This window comes from Ambystoma mexicanum, unplaced genomic scaffold (assembly GCF_040938575.1).
Source record: "Ambystoma mexicanum isolate Mex_15411 unplaced genomic scaffold, UKY_AmexF1_1 Mex_scaf10, whole genome shotgun sequence".
In the NCBI taxonomy this organism is placed as follows: Eukaryota; Metazoa; Chordata; class Amphibia; order Caudata; family Ambystomatidae; genus Ambystoma; species Ambystoma mexicanum.
In genome coordinates this window covers 1,867,678-1,877,500 of record NW_027182325.1, presented here as the reverse complement: position 1 = coordinate 1,877,500, position 9,823 = coordinate 1,867,678, and the positions used below count along the sequence as shown (strand labels likewise).

The 9,823-nt window shown below is 46.8% G+C and overlaps 23 non-coding genes and 9 pseudogenes across 23 annotated transcripts in view; all 32 read right to left on the bottom strand.

The window, feature by feature from the left end:
- LOC138538674 (5S ribosomal RNA) overlaps positions 1–25 on the bottom strand; it is a 119-nt gene extending 94 nt beyond the window's left edge. Inside the window, exon 1 of the ribosomal RNA XR_011286764.1 lies at positions 1–25. This exon is cut by the window's left edge and continues 94 nt beyond it. This is a non-coding gene — a ribosomal RNA (5S ribosomal RNA).
- A 464-nt stretch (positions 26–489) lies between these two features.
- LOC138545851 (5S ribosomal RNA) lies at positions 490–601 on the bottom strand (annotated as a pseudogene).
- A 105-nt stretch (positions 602–706) lies between these two features.
- Positions 707–825, bottom strand: LOC138549200 (5S ribosomal RNA). Its single transcript, XR_011292985.1, has one exon. It is a non-coding gene; the product is annotated as a 5S ribosomal RNA (ribosomal RNA).
- Positions 826–931: 106 nt separating this feature from the next.
- On the bottom strand, positions 932–1,050 carry LOC138538673 (5S ribosomal RNA). The gene has a single exon (XR_011286763.1). It is a non-coding gene; the product is annotated as a 5S ribosomal RNA (ribosomal RNA).
- Positions 1,051–1,514: 464 nt separating this feature from the next.
- On the bottom strand, positions 1,515–1,623 carry LOC138543510 (5S ribosomal RNA; annotated as a pseudogene).
- Positions 1,624–1,728: 105 nt separating this feature from the next.
- On the bottom strand, positions 1,729–1,847 carry LOC138549189 (5S ribosomal RNA). The gene has a single exon (XR_011292974.1). It is a non-coding gene; the product is annotated as a 5S ribosomal RNA (ribosomal RNA).
- Positions 1,848–1,953: 106 nt separating this feature from the next.
- On the bottom strand, positions 1,954–2,072 carry LOC138541618 (5S ribosomal RNA). Its single transcript, XR_011289620.1, has one exon. It is a non-coding gene; the product is annotated as a 5S ribosomal RNA (ribosomal RNA).
- Positions 2,073–2,178: 106 nt separating this feature from the next.
- LOC138549031 (5S ribosomal RNA) lies at positions 2,179–2,297 on the bottom strand. The gene has a single exon (XR_011292819.1). It is a non-coding gene; the product is annotated as a 5S ribosomal RNA (ribosomal RNA).
- A 464-nt stretch (positions 2,298–2,761) lies between these two features.
- On the bottom strand, positions 2,762–2,870 carry LOC138543509 (5S ribosomal RNA; annotated as a pseudogene).
- A 105-nt stretch (positions 2,871–2,975) lies between these two features.
- LOC138544164 (5S ribosomal RNA) lies at positions 2,976–3,084 on the bottom strand (annotated as a pseudogene).
- Positions 3,085–3,190: 106 nt separating this feature from the next.
- LOC138541607 (5S ribosomal RNA) lies at positions 3,191–3,309 on the bottom strand. Its single transcript, XR_011289609.1, has one exon. It is a non-coding gene; the product is annotated as a 5S ribosomal RNA (ribosomal RNA).
- Positions 3,310–3,415: 106 nt separating this feature from the next.
- Positions 3,416–3,534, bottom strand: LOC138549029 (5S ribosomal RNA). Its single transcript, XR_011292817.1, has one exon. It is a non-coding gene; the product is annotated as a 5S ribosomal RNA (ribosomal RNA).
- Positions 3,535–3,997: 463 nt separating this feature from the next.
- Positions 3,998–4,106, bottom strand: LOC138546667 (5S ribosomal RNA; annotated as a pseudogene).
- Positions 4,107–4,212: 106 nt separating this feature from the next.
- On the bottom strand, positions 4,213–4,331 carry LOC138547923 (5S ribosomal RNA). Its single transcript, XR_011291747.1, has one exon. It is a non-coding gene; the product is annotated as a 5S ribosomal RNA (ribosomal RNA).
- Positions 4,332–4,437: 106 nt separating this feature from the next.
- On the bottom strand, positions 4,438–4,556 carry LOC138550227 (5S ribosomal RNA). The gene has a single exon (XR_011293983.1). It is a non-coding gene; the product is annotated as a 5S ribosomal RNA (ribosomal RNA).
- A 106-nt stretch (positions 4,557–4,662) lies between these two features.
- LOC138539882 (5S ribosomal RNA) lies at positions 4,663–4,781 on the bottom strand. The gene has a single exon (XR_011287943.1). It is a non-coding gene; the product is annotated as a 5S ribosomal RNA (ribosomal RNA).
- Positions 4,782–4,887: 106 nt separating this feature from the next.
- On the bottom strand, positions 4,888–5,006 carry LOC138538671 (5S ribosomal RNA). Its single transcript, XR_011286762.1, has one exon. It is a non-coding gene; the product is annotated as a 5S ribosomal RNA (ribosomal RNA).
- Positions 5,007–5,470: 464 nt separating this feature from the next.
- Positions 5,471–5,579, bottom strand: LOC138543508 (5S ribosomal RNA; annotated as a pseudogene).
- A 105-nt stretch (positions 5,580–5,684) lies between these two features.
- On the bottom strand, positions 5,685–5,803 carry LOC138549178 (5S ribosomal RNA). The gene has a single exon (XR_011292963.1). It is a non-coding gene; the product is annotated as a 5S ribosomal RNA (ribosomal RNA).
- Positions 5,804–5,909: 106 nt separating this feature from the next.
- Positions 5,910–6,028, bottom strand: LOC138541596 (5S ribosomal RNA). Its single transcript, XR_011289598.1, has one exon. It is a non-coding gene; the product is annotated as a 5S ribosomal RNA (ribosomal RNA).
- A 106-nt stretch (positions 6,029–6,134) lies between these two features.
- Positions 6,135–6,253, bottom strand: LOC138549028 (5S ribosomal RNA). The gene has a single exon (XR_011292816.1). It is a non-coding gene; the product is annotated as a 5S ribosomal RNA (ribosomal RNA).
- A 463-nt stretch (positions 6,254–6,716) lies between these two features.
- LOC138546391 (5S ribosomal RNA) lies at positions 6,717–6,825 on the bottom strand (annotated as a pseudogene).
- Positions 6,826–6,931: 106 nt separating this feature from the next.
- On the bottom strand, positions 6,932–7,050 carry LOC138547922 (5S ribosomal RNA). Its single transcript, XR_011291746.1, has one exon. It is a non-coding gene; the product is annotated as a 5S ribosomal RNA (ribosomal RNA).
- Positions 7,051–7,156: 106 nt separating this feature from the next.
- LOC138541073 (5S ribosomal RNA) lies at positions 7,157–7,275 on the bottom strand. The gene has a single exon (XR_011289090.1). It is a non-coding gene; the product is annotated as a 5S ribosomal RNA (ribosomal RNA).
- Positions 7,276–7,381: 106 nt separating this feature from the next.
- On the bottom strand, positions 7,382–7,500 carry LOC138539880 (5S ribosomal RNA). Its single transcript, XR_011287941.1, has one exon. It is a non-coding gene; the product is annotated as a 5S ribosomal RNA (ribosomal RNA).
- Positions 7,501–7,606: 106 nt separating this feature from the next.
- LOC138538670 (5S ribosomal RNA) lies at positions 7,607–7,725 on the bottom strand. Its single transcript, XR_011286761.1, has one exon. It is a non-coding gene; the product is annotated as a 5S ribosomal RNA (ribosomal RNA).
- A 464-nt stretch (positions 7,726–8,189) lies between these two features.
- On the bottom strand, positions 8,190–8,298 carry LOC138543507 (5S ribosomal RNA; annotated as a pseudogene).
- A 105-nt stretch (positions 8,299–8,403) lies between these two features.
- LOC138549166 (5S ribosomal RNA) lies at positions 8,404–8,522 on the bottom strand. The gene has a single exon (XR_011292951.1). It is a non-coding gene; the product is annotated as a 5S ribosomal RNA (ribosomal RNA).
- Positions 8,523–8,628: 106 nt separating this feature from the next.
- LOC138541585 (5S ribosomal RNA) lies at positions 8,629–8,747 on the bottom strand. Its single transcript, XR_011289587.1, has one exon. It is a non-coding gene; the product is annotated as a 5S ribosomal RNA (ribosomal RNA).
- Positions 8,748–8,853: 106 nt separating this feature from the next.
- On the bottom strand, positions 8,854–8,972 carry LOC138549027 (5S ribosomal RNA). Its single transcript, XR_011292815.1, has one exon. It is a non-coding gene; the product is annotated as a 5S ribosomal RNA (ribosomal RNA).
- Positions 8,973–9,435: 463 nt separating this feature from the next.
- On the bottom strand, positions 9,436–9,544 carry LOC138546390 (5S ribosomal RNA; annotated as a pseudogene).
- Positions 9,545–9,650: 106 nt separating this feature from the next.
- Positions 9,651–9,769, bottom strand: LOC138547921 (5S ribosomal RNA). Its single transcript, XR_011291745.1, has one exon. It is a non-coding gene; the product is annotated as a 5S ribosomal RNA (ribosomal RNA).
- Positions 9,770–9,823: the final 54 nt, after the last annotated feature.

The following is a 9,823-nucleotide window of genomic DNA, read 5'->3' as shown; positions in this document are numbered from 1 at the left end:
CATTCAGTGTGGTGTGGCCGTAGGCTCTAGGAATGCTAAGAATATTACTCTTATGCATTTGCATTTAGTAAGCTAAGCCATGCAGCCACTTGCAACATGATACCACGCTCATCGCTCGATCAGGCTCGATCAGGCGAGATATATAAGACTGGTGGGCCCATTCAGGACTCCTATGTCTGGTAGGATAACTTTAATTCATCCATCCTGTGTCTGTTGCAGGGAGGTGGAGAGAACAATCAACACAATAATGGTTTTCTTTCATGCCTCTTGAAGGACTCAATATTCTCTGTACTGCATTACATGTGAAAGTTGATTTATTACCCATGAACACACTACCTGTATGCTAATTCTATGTAAAAAGGTAGCTCCAGCCCTCATGATGTTGTCCAACATTTCCGCTATAAAACGGGATACAATTATTTTGGAAACATACCAAATTTGAAAAATAATTGAGAAGTTGCGCAATTACTAATCATGGAGCACAAAAAAAGCCTACAGCACCTGGTATTCCCAGGCAGTCTCCCATCCAGGTACTAACTAGGCCCGACCCTGCTTAGCTTCCGAGATCGGGCGCATTATTCAGTGTGGTGTGGCCGTAGGCTCTGGGCCTAGTGAGTTTGTACTTTTAAGCATCTAGTCGGCTAGACCTTGCAGTTTTGAAAGGCAATTGTGAAATGGCTCACTTCCTGAACTTGGAGCACAAAAAAGCCTACAGCACCTGGTATTCCCAGGTGGTCTCCCATCCAGGTACTAACTAGGCCCGACACTGCTTAGCTTCCGAGATCAGACGAGATCGGGCGCATTCAGTGTGGTGTGGCCGTAGGCTCTGGGCCTAGTGAGTTTTGTACTTTTAAGCATCTAGTCGGCTAGACCTTGCAGTTTTAAAAGGCAATTGAGAAAGGGCTCACTTCCTGAACTTGGAGCACAAAAAAGCCTACAGCACCTGGTATTCCCAGGCGGTCTCCCATCCAGGTACTAACTAGGCCTGACACTGCTTAACTTCCGAGATCAGTCGAGATCGGGTGCATTCAGTGTGGTGTGGCCGTAGGCTCTAGGAATGCTAAGAATATTACTCTTATGCATTTGCATTTAGTAAGCTAAGCCATGCAGCCACTTGCAACATGATACCACGCTCATCGCTCGATCAGGCTCGATCAGGCGAGATATATAAGACTGGTGGGCCCATTCAGGACTCCTATGTCTGGTAGGATAACTTTAATTCATCCATCCTGTGTCTGTTGCAGGGAGGTGGAGAGAACAATCAACACAATAATGGTTTTCTTTCATGCCTCTTGAAGGACTCAATATTCTCTGTACTGCATTACATGTGAAAGTTGATTTATTACCCATGAACACACTACCTGTATGCTAATTCTATGTAAAAAGGTAGCTCCAGCCCTCATGATGTTGTCCAACATTTCCGCTATAAAACGGGATACAATTATTTTGGAAACATACCAAATTTGAAAAATAATTGAGAAGTTGCGCAATTACTAATCATGGAGCACAAAAAAAGCCTACAGCACCTGGTATTCCCAGGCAGTCTCCCATCCAGGTACTAACTAGGCCCGACCCTGCTTAGCTTCCGAGATCGGGCGCATTCAGTGTGGTGTGGCCGTAGGCTCTGGGCCTAGTGAGTTTGTACTTTTAAGCATCTAGTCGGCTAGACCTTGCAGTTTTGAAAGGCAATTGTGAAATGGCTCACTTCCTGAACTTGGAGCACAAAAAAGCCTACAGCACCTGGTATTCCCAGGTGGTCTCCCATCCAGGTACTAACTAGGCCCGACACTGCTTAGCTTCCGAGATCAGACGAGATCGGGCGCATTCAGTGTGGTGTGGCCGTAGGCTCTGGGCCTAGTGAGTTTTGTACTTTTAAGCATCTAGTCGGCTAGACCTTGCAGTTTTGAAAGGCAATTGAGAAATGGCTCACTTCCTGAACTTGGAGTACAAAAAAGCCTACAGCACCTGGTATTCCCAGGCGGTCTCCCATCCAGGTACTAACTAGGCCCGACACTGCTTAGCTTCTGAGATCAGACGAGATCAGGCGCATTCAGTGTGGTGTGGCCGTAGGCTCTGGGCCTAGTGAGTGTTGTACTTTTAAGCATCTAGTCGGCTAGACCTTGCAGTTTTAAAAGGCAATTGAGAAAGGGCTCACTTCCTGAACTTGGAGCACAAAAAAGCCTACAGCACCTGGTATTCCCAGGCGGTCTCCCATCCAGGTACTAACTAGGCCTGACACTGCTTAACTTCCGAGATCAGACGAGATCGGGTGCATTCAGTGTGGTGTGGCCGTAGGCTCTAGGAATGCTAAGAATATTACTCTTATGCATTTGCATTTAGTAAGCTAAGCCATGCAGCCACTTGCAACATGATACCACGCTCATCGCTCGATCAGGCTCGATCAGGCGAGATATATAAGACTGGTGGGCCCATTCAGGACTCCTATGTCTGGTAGGATAACTTTAATTCATCCATCCTGTGTCTGTTGCAGGGAGGTGGAGAGAACAATCAACACAATAATGGTTTTCTTTCATGCCTCTTGAAGGACTCAATATTCTCTGTACTGCATTACATGTGAAAGTTGATTTATTACCCATGAACACACTACCTGTATGCTAATTCTATGTAAAAAGGTAGCTCCAGCCCTCATGATGTTGTCCAACATTTCCGCTATAAAACGGGATACAATTATTTTGGAAACATACCAAATTTGAAAAATAATTGAGAAGTTGCGCAATTACTAATCATGGAGCACAAAAAAAGCCTACAGCACCTGGTATTCCCAGGCAGTCTCCCATCCAGGTACTAACTAGGCCCGACCCTGCTTAGCTTCCGAGATCGGGCGCATTCAGTGTGGTGTGGCCGTAGGCTCTGGGCCTAGTGAGTTTGTACTTTTAAGCATCTAGTCGGCTAGACCTTGCAGTTTTGAAAGGCAATTGTGAAATGGCTCACTTCCTGAACTTGGAGCACAAAAAAGCCTACAGCACCTGGTATTCCCAGGTGGTCTCCCATCCAGGTACTAACTAGGCCCGACACTGCTTAGCTTCCGAGATCAGACGAATTCAGTGTGGTGTGGCCGTAGGCTCTGGGCCTAGTGAGTTTTGTACTTTTAAGCATCTAGTCGGCTAGACCTTGCAGTTTTGAAAGGCAATTGAGAAATGGCTCACTTCCTGAACTTGGAGTACAAAAAAGCCTACAGCACCTGGTATTCCCAGGCGGTCTCCCATCCAGGTACTAACTAGGCCCGACACTGCTTAGCTTCTGAGATCAGACGAGATCAGGCGCATTCAGTGTGGTGTGGCCGTAGGCTCTGGGCCTAGTGAGTGTTGTACTTTTAAGCATCTAGTCGGCTAGACCTTGCAGTTTTAAAAGGCAATTGAGAAAGGGCTCACTTCCTGAACTTGGAGCACAAAAAAGCCTACAGCACCTGGTATTCCCAGGCGGTCTCCCATCCAGGTACTAACTAGGCCTGACACTGCTTAACTTCCGAGATCAGACGAGATCGGGTGCATTCAGTGTGGTGTGGCCGTAGGCTCTAGGAATGCTAAGAATATTACTCTTATGCATTTGCATTTAGTAAGCTAAGCCATGCAGCCACTTGCAACATGATACCACGCTCATCGCTCGATCAGGCTCGATCAGGCGAGATATATAAGACTGGTGGGCCCATTCAGGACTCCTATGTCTGGTAGGATAACTTTAATTCATCCATCCTGTGTCTGTTGCAGGGAGGTGGAGAGAACAATCAACACAATAATGGTTTTCTTTCATGCCTCTTGAAGGACTCAATATTCTCTGTACTGCATTACATGTGAAAGTCGATTTATTACCCATGAACACACTACCTGTATGCTAATTCTATGTAAAAAGGTAGCTCCAGACCTCATGATGTTGTCCAACATTTCCGCTATAAAACGGGATACAATTATTTTGGAAACATACCAAATTTGAAAAATAATTGAGAAGTTGCGCAATTACTAATCATGGAGCACAAAAAAGCCTACAGCACCTGGTATTCCCAGGCAGTCTCCCATCCAGGTACTATCTAGGCCTGACCCTGCTTAGCTTCCGAGATCGGGCACATTCAGTGTGGTGTGGCCGTAGGCTCTGGGCCTAGTGAGTTTTGTACTTTTAAGCATCTAGTCGGCTAGACCTTGCAGTTTTGAAAGGCAATTGTGAAATGGCTCACTTCCTGAACTTGGAGCACAAAAAAGCCTACAGCACCTGGTATTCCCAGGTGGTCTCCCATCCAGGTACTAACTAGGCCCGACACTGCTTAGCTTCCGAGATCAGACGAGATCGGGCGCAATCAGTGTGGTGTGGCCGTAGGCTCTGGGCCTAGTGAGTTTTGTACTTTTAAGCATCTAGTCAGCTAGACCTTGCAGTTTTGAAAGGCAATTGAGAAATGGCTCACTTCCTGAACTTGGAGCACAAAAAAGCCTACAGCACCTGGTATTCCCAGGCGGTCTCCCATCCAGGTACTAACGAGGCCCGACACTGCTTAGCTTCCGAGATCAGACGAGATCGGGCGCATTCAGTGTGGTGTGGCCGTAGGCTCTGGTTCTTGTGAGTTTTGTACTTTTAAGCATCTAGTCGGCTAGACCTTGCAGTTTTGAAAGGCAATTGAGAAATGGCTCACTTCCTGAACTTGGAGTACAAAAAAGCCTACAGCACCTGGTATTCCCAGGCGGTCTTCCATCCAGGTACTAACTAGGCCCGACACTGCTTAGCTTCTGAGATCAGACGAGATCAGGCACATTCAGTGTGGTGTGGCCGTAGGCTCTGGGCCTAGTGAGTTTTGTACTTTTAAGCATCTAGTCGGCTAGACCTTGCAGTTTTAAAAGGCAATTAAGAAAGGGCTCACTTCCTGAACTTGGAGCACAAAAAAGCCTACAGCACCTGGTATTCCCAGGCGGTCTCCCATCCAGGTACTAACTAGGCCTGACACTGCTTAACTTCCGAGATCAGTCGAGATCGGGTGCATTCAGTGTGGTGTGGCCGTAGGCTCTAGGAATGCTAAGAATATTACTCTTATGCATTTGCATTTAGTAAGCTAAGCCATGCAGCCACTTGCAACATGATACCACGCTCATCGCTCGATCAGGCTCGATCAGGCGAGATATATAAGACTGGTGGGCCCATTCAGGACTCCTATGTCTGGTAGGATAACTTTAATTCATCCATCCTGTGTCTGTTGCAGGGAGGTGGAGAGAACAATCAACACAACAATGGTTTTCTTTCATGCCTCTTGAAGGACTCAATATTCTCTGTACTGCATTACATGTGAAAGTTGATTTATTACCCATGAACACACTACCTGTATGCTAATTCTATGTAAAAAGGTAGCTCCAGCCCTCATGATGTTGTCCAACATTTCCGCTATAAAACGGGATACAATTATTTTGGAAACATACCAAATTTGAAAAATAATTGAGAAGTTGCGCAATTACTAATCATGGAGCACAAAAAAAGCCTACAGCACCTGGTATTCCCAGGCAGTCTCCCATCCAGGTACTAACTAGGCCCGACCCTGCTTAGCTTCCGAGATCGGGCGCATTCAGTGTGGTGTGGCCGTAGGCTCTGGGCCTAGTGAGTTTGTACTTTTAAGCATCTAGTCGGCTAGACCTTGCAGTTTTGAAAGGCAATTGTGAAATGGCTCACTTCCTGAACTTGGAGCACAAAAAAGCCTACAGCACCTGGTATTCCCAGGTGGTCTCCCATCCAGGTACTAACTAGGCCCGACACTGCTTAGCTTCCGAGATCAGACGAGATCGGGCGCATTCAGTGTGGTGTGGCCGTAGGCTCTGGGCCTAGTGAGTTTTGTACTTTTAAGCATCTAGTCGGCTAGACCTTGCAGTTTTGAAAGGCAATTGAGAAATGGCTCACTTCCTGAACTTGGAGTACAAAAAAGCCTACAGCACCTGGTATTCCCAGGCGGTCTCCCATCCAGGTACTAACTAGGCCCGACACTGCTTAGCTTCTGAGATCAGACGAGATCAGGCGCATTCAGTGTGGTGTGGCCGTAGGCTCTGGGCCTAGTGAGTGTTGTACTTTTAAGCATCTAGTCGGCTAGACCTTGCAGTTTTAAAAGGCAATTGAGAAAGGGCTCACTTCCTGAACTTGGAGCACAAAAAAGCCTACAGCACCTGGTATTCCCAGGCGGTCTCCCATCCAGGTACTAACTAGGCCTGACACTGCTTAACTTCCGAGATCAGACGAGATCGGGTGCATTCAGTGTGGTGTGGCCGTAGGCTCTAGGAATGCTAAGAATATTACTCTTATGCATTTGCATTTAGTAAGCTAAGCCATGCAGCCACTTGCAACATGATACCACGCTCATCGCTCGATCAGGCTCGATCAGGCGAGATATATAAGACTGGTGGGCCCATTCAGGACTCCTATGTCTGGTAGGATAACTTTAATTCATCCATCCTGTGTCTGTTGCAGGGAGGTGGAGAGAACAATCAACACAATAATGGTTTTCTTTCATGCCTCTTGAAGGACTCAATATTCTCTGTACTGCATTACATGTGAAAGTCGATTTATTACCCATGAACACACTACCTGTATGCTAATTCTATGTAAAAAGGTAGCTCCAGCCCTCATGATGTTGTCCAACATTTCCGCTATAAAACGGGATACAATTATTTTGGAAACATACCAAATTTGAAAAATAATTGAGAAGTTGCGCAATTACTAATCATGGAGCACAAAAAAGCCTACAGCACCTGGTATTCCCAGGCAGTCTCCCATCCAGGTACTAACTAGGCCTGACCCTGCTTAGCTTCCGAGATCGGGCACATTCAGTGTGGTGTGGCCGTAGGCTCTGGGCCTAGTGAGTTTTGTACTTTTAAGCATCTAGTCGGCTAGACCTTGCAGTTTTGAAAGGCAATTGTGAAATGGCTCACTTCCTGAACTTGGAGCACAAAAAAGCCTACAGCACCTGGTATTCCCAGGTGGTCTCCCATCCAGGTACTAACTAGGCCCGACACTGCTTAGCTTCCGAGATCAGACGAGATCGGGCGCAATCAGTGTGGTGTGGCCGTAGGCTCTGGGCCTAGTGAGTTTTGTACTTTTAAGCATCTAGTCAGCTAGACCTTGCAGTTTTGAAAGGCAATTGAGAAATGGCTCACTTCCTGAACTTGGAGCACAAAAAAGCCTACAGCACCTGGTATTCCCAGGCGGTCTCCCATCCAGGTACTAACGAGGCCCGACACTGCTTAGCTTCCGAGATCAGACAAGATCGGGCGCATTCAGTGTGGTGTGGCCGTAGGCTCTGGTCCTTGTGAGTTTTGTACTTTTAAGCATCTAGTCGGCTAGACCTTGCAGTTTTGAAAGGCAATTGAGAAATGGCTCACTTCCTGAACTTGGAGTACAAAAAAGCCTACAGCACCTGGTATTCCCAGGCGGTCTTCCATCCAGGTACTAACTAGGCCCGACACTGCTTAGCTTCTGAGATCAGACGAGATCAGGCACATTCAGTGTGGTGTGGCCGTAGGCTCTGGGCCTAGTGAGTTTTGTACTTTTAAGCATCTAGTCGGCTAGACCTTGCAGTTTTAAAAGGCAATTGAGAAAGGGCTCACTTCCTGAACTTGGAGCACAAAAAAGCCTACAGCACCTGGTATTCCCAGGCGGTCTCCCATCCAGGTACTAACTAGGCCTGACACTGCTTAACTTCCGAGATCAGTCGAGATCGGGTGCATTCAGTGTGGTGTGGCCGTAGGCTCTAGGAATGCTAAGAATATTACTCTTATGCATTTGCATTTAGTAAGCTAAGCCATGCAGCCACTTGCAACATGATACCACGCTCATCGCTCGATCAGGCTCGATCAGGCGAGATATATAAGACTGGTGGGCCCATTCAGGACTCCTATGTCTGGTAGGATAACTTTAATTCATCCATCCTGTGTCTGTTGCAGGGAGGTGGAGAGAACAATCAACACAATAATGGTTTTCTTTCATGCCTCTTGAAGGACTCAATATTCTCTGTACTGCATTACATGTGAAAGTTGATTTATTACCCATGAACACACTACCTGTATGCTAATTCTATGTAAAAAGGTAGCTCCAGCCCTCATGATGTTGTCCAACATTTCCGCTATAAAACGGGATACAATTATTTTGGAAACATACCAAATTTGAAAAATAATTGAGAAGTTGCGCAATTACTAATCATGGAGCACAAAAAAAGCCTACAGCACCTGGTATTCCCAGGCAGTCTCCCATCCAGGTACTAACTAGGCCCGACCCTGCTTAGCTTCCGAGATCGGGCGCATTCAGTGTGGTGTGGCCGTAGGCTCTGGGCCTAGTGAGTTTGTACTTTTAAGCATCTAGTCGGCTAGACCTTGCAGTTTTGAAAGGCAATTGTGAAATGGCTCACTTCCTGAACTTGGAGCACAAAAAAGCCTACAGCACCTGGTATTCCCAGGTGGTCTCCCATCCAGGTACTAACTAGGCCCGACACTGCTTAGCTTCCGAGATCAGACGAGATCGGGCGCATTCAGTGTGGTGTGGCCGTAGGCTCTGGGCCTAGTGAGTTTTGTACTTTTAAGCATCTAGTCGGCTAGACCTTGCAGTTTTGAAAGGCAATTGAGAAATGGCTCACTTCCTGAACTTGGAGTACAAAAAAGCCTACAGCACCTGGTATTCCCAGGCGGTCTCCCATCCAGGTACTAACTAGGCCCGACACTGCTTAGCTTCTGAGATCAGACGAGATCAGGCGCATTCAGTGTGGTGTGGCCGTAGGCTCTGGGCCTAGTGAGTGTTGTACTTTTAAGCATCTAGTCGGCTAGACCTTGCAGTTTTAAAAGGCAATTGAGAAAGGGCTCACTTCCTGAACTTGGAGCACAAAAAAGCCTACAGCACCTGGTATTCCCAGGCGGTCTCCCATCCAGGTACTAACTAGGCCTGACACTGCTTAACTTCCGAGATCAGACGAGATCGGGTGCATTCAGTGTGGTGTGGCCGTAGGCTCTAGGAATGCTAAGAATATTACTCTTATGCATTTGCATTTAGTAAGCTAAGCCATGCAGCCACTTGCAACATGATACCACGCTCATCGCTCGATCAGGCTCGATCAGGCGAGATATATAAGACTGGTGGGCCCATTCAGGACTCCTATGTCTGGTAGGATAACTTTAATTCATCCATCCTGTGTCTGTTGCAGGGAGGTGGAGAGAACAATCAACACAATAATGGTTTTCTTTCATGCCTCTTGAAGGACTCAATATTCTCTGTACTGCATTACATGTGAAAGTCGATTTATTACCCATGAACACACTACCTGTATGCTAATTCTATGTAAAAAGGTAGCTCCAGACCTCATGATGTTGTCCAACATTTCCGCTATAAAACGGGATACAATTATTTTGGAAACATACCAAATTTGAAAAATAATTGAGAAGTTGCGCAATTACTAATCATGGAGCACAAAAAAGCCTACAGCACCTGGTATTCCCAGGCAGTCTCCCATCCAGGTACTAACTAGGCCTGACCCTGCTTAGCTTCCGAGATCGGGCACATTCAGTGTGGTGTGGCCGTAGGCTCTGGGCCTAGTGAGTTTTGTACTTTTAAGCATCTAGTCGGCTAGACCTTGCAGTTTTGAAAGGCAATTGTGAAATGGCTCACTTCCTGAACTTGGAGCACAAAAAAGCCTACAGCACCTGGTATTCCCAGGTGGTCTCCCATCCAGGTACTAACTAGGCCCGACACTGCTTAGCTTCCGAGATCAGACGAGATCGGGCGCAATCAGTGTGGTGTGGCCGTAGGCTCTGGGCCTAGTGAGTTTTGTACTTTTAAGCATCTAGTCAGCTAGACCTTGCAG